This window comes from Chrysochloris asiatica, unplaced genomic scaffold (assembly GCF_000296735.1).
Source record: "Chrysochloris asiatica unplaced genomic scaffold, ChrAsi1.0 scaffold00251, whole genome shotgun sequence".
Lineage (NCBI taxonomy): Eukaryota > Metazoa > Chordata > Mammalia > Afrosoricida > Chrysochloridae > Chrysochloris > Chrysochloris asiatica.
This window is the reverse complement of record NW_006408769.1, coordinates 2,943,835-2,946,847: the sequence shown is the minus strand read 5'-3', so window position 1 is coordinate 2,946,847 and position 3,013 is coordinate 2,943,835. Positions and strand designations below refer to the sequence as shown.

Here is a 3,013-nt window from a genome sequence, read left to right as displayed (position 1 = left end):
TTCCTGTACCTTATTCTTTGCTAATCCCTTCAGTGCACCTTGGACTTTTTCCTTCAGTATTATTAATTCTTGATTATATGCTACCTCTTGAAATGGTTGGACATAGACCATTTCTTTTTGGTGTATTCTTTCCATCTTCTTTTTATGCTTTCTGCATCATTCAATATTTTGCCCAAGAATTCTTCAATATATCAAGTCAAGGCTTGAATATTTTTATTCAGTTCCCTCAGTTTGAGAAATGTTGAGCATGGTCTTACCTTTTGGTTTTCTAACTCAAGATTATTGGCACATTTCATTATATTTGACTTTGTCTTCTTGAGCTACTCTTTGAAAATTTCTGCTCAGCATTTTTCTTCCTCATTTATCCATTTGATTTAGCATCTCTATGTTGAGTAACAATTTTTAGAGTCTTTACTGACTTCCATTTTGCCCTTTTTTTGTCTTCTCAAGCTCACCAGCTGCTCCTTGGAAACCCTATACAGGGTCACTATGGGTTGGAATCGACGCAGTGGCACTTAACAACAATGACCTTTTGCTTTCCTCCTGTATGATATTCTTGATGTCATCCCGCAACGCCTCTGGTCTTCTGTCTTTGTGTCTAATTCATCAAATCAGGTCAGATGATCTCTAAATTTAGGTGGGATATATTCAAGGTCACATTTTGGCTCTTATAAACTTGTTTGATTTTCTTCAGCTTCAGCGTGTACTTGTATATGAGGAATTGATGTTCTGTTCCACAGTCTGCCTCTGTTCTTGTGTTGACTGATGATATGGGGGCTTTTCCACTGTCTCTTTGCACAGATGTAGTCAATTTGATTTCTGTGTATTCCACCTGGTGAGGTCCATGTGTATAGTCATCTTTTATGTTGTTTAAAAAAGGTATTTGCAATGAAGAAGTCATTAGTCTTACAAAATTCTACCATGCAATCTCCAACATTAGAGTCCTGGTGTGGCACTCTGGGTTAATGCGCTGGACTGCAAGGTTGGTTTGAGCTGTAAGATTGGCACTTCAAGCTCATCAGCCACTCCTTGGAAACCCTGTACAGGGTTGCTATGAGTCGGAAATGACTTGATTACATGTAATAACAACAATCTCCAGCATCATTTCTATCACCAAGGCCATATTTCCTAATAACTGATCTTTCTTCTTTGTTTCCCACCTTTACATTCCGATCACCAGTAGTTATCAATACATCTTAATGGAATGTTTGATCAGTTTCAGATTAAAGAAGTTGGAAGAATTCTTCAATTTCAATATCACTGGATTTAGTGCTTGGTGTGTAAATTTGAATTATAGTAGCATTAACTGGTCTTCCTTGTTGGTGCATGGATATTAATCCTATTGCAGACAGCATTGTACTTCAACATAGAGCTTGAAATAGTCTTTTTGATGAAGAATAGCATGCCATTCCTCTTCAGTTAGCCATTCCAGGCATAATAAACCATGTGTTTTCAGATTCAAAACATACAATCCTAGTCTGTTGTTAACTGCCATCAAGTTGGTTCCAACCCACAGCGACCCATAGTATAGGGTTTTCGAGGCATGACTGGTGAGCTTCAACAGCTGACCTTGTGGCTCAAACCAACTTTGTAGTCCAGCATGTACACTCACACCATTGCTCTTTTATATGCTATAACCAACTGTTACTGAGTCAATCACTTCTGACTCTCAGTGACCCTGTAGGACAACTTTGAACTGTGCCACGATGTTTCCAAGGCTGTATATCTTTACTGAGCAGACTGACACATCCTTCCCCTGTGGAAAGCTAGTTGGTACAATCAGTCATCTTTGCAGTTAGCAGCCAATCGTTTTAACCACGATGCCACCAGATTTTCTCTTGTATATTGTTGTTGCTAAGTGCCATTCAGTCAGTCCTGACTCACAGTGACCCTGTATAGCATTTCTAAGGAGTGGCTAGTGAGTTTGAACCACCAAACTTGTTTAAACCGACCTTGCATTCCAGTGGTTTATTCCAGAGAGACTATATATTTGGACCATGTTAATGAATGCATTTATGGTTCACCTTAGGATAGTTGTAGGAGGAATCTGCATCACTGGTGAATCGTAGTTTATGGCAGTTTTCAATGATCCATTCTTTGGTATTCAATGTGAGATGGAATGTTATTACATTGATTACACTTTAATTAATATATATTTGACTCTAGACAGTGTAATGAAACTGTGTATGTGTTACTGTATTTTCAAAGAAAAGTTTTGTCTTAAGTAGTGATTCTCAGTTGTGTTTGTTTCTGTCTCTAGATGCTTTTGTGCTCTTAAAATCATAGGACCCAGAGTAATGTTACAGAGCGGAGAGAGTGAGGAGGCTCTGTCGACTCCCGCTCTCACAGCCATTGCAGTACATTGAGCTCCATAGAGACAGTGCCAGGCCAGGCAGAGCCGGACCGCACTGGGCGCACTCTGTGCCTCGCGGTCGGAAAAAAAAATAACAACTAAACATGGGCAAAGGAGATCCTAAGAAGCCGAGAGGCAAAATGTCATCCTATGCATTTTTTTGTGCAAACCTGCCGAGAGGAGCACAAGAAGAAGCACCCAGATACTTCAGTCAACTTCTCAGAAGTTTCGAAGAAGTGCTCAGAGCGGTGGAAGACTGTGTCTGCTAAAGAGAAAGGAAAATTTGAAGACTTGGCAAAGGCGGACAAGGCCCGTTATGAAAGAGAAATGAAAACCTATATCCCGCCTAAAGAGGAGACAAAAAAGAAGTTTAAGGATCCGAATGCACCCAAGAGGCCTCCTTCGGCCTTCTTGTTTTGTTTGGAGTATCGCCCCCAAATCAAAGGCGAGCATCCTGGCCTATCCTTTGGTGATGTTGCAAAGAAGCTGGGAGAAATGTGGAATAACGCCGCTGCCGATGACAAGCAGCCTTATGAGAAGAAGGCTGCTAAACTGAAGGAGAAGTACGAAAAGGATATCGCTGCCTACGGGGCTAAAGGATGCAGCCAAAAAGGGAGTCGTCAAGGCCGAGAAAAGGAAGAAAAAGAAGGAAGAGGAGGA

At 40.7% G+C, this 3,013-nt stretch overlaps 1 pseudogene; it reads left to right on the top strand.

The window, feature by feature from the left end:
- The first annotated feature begins 2,454 nt into the window (after nucleotides 1–2,454).
- LOC102827353 overlaps nucleotides 2,455–3,013 on the top strand; it is a 33,470-nt pseudogene continuing 32,911 nt past the window's right edge.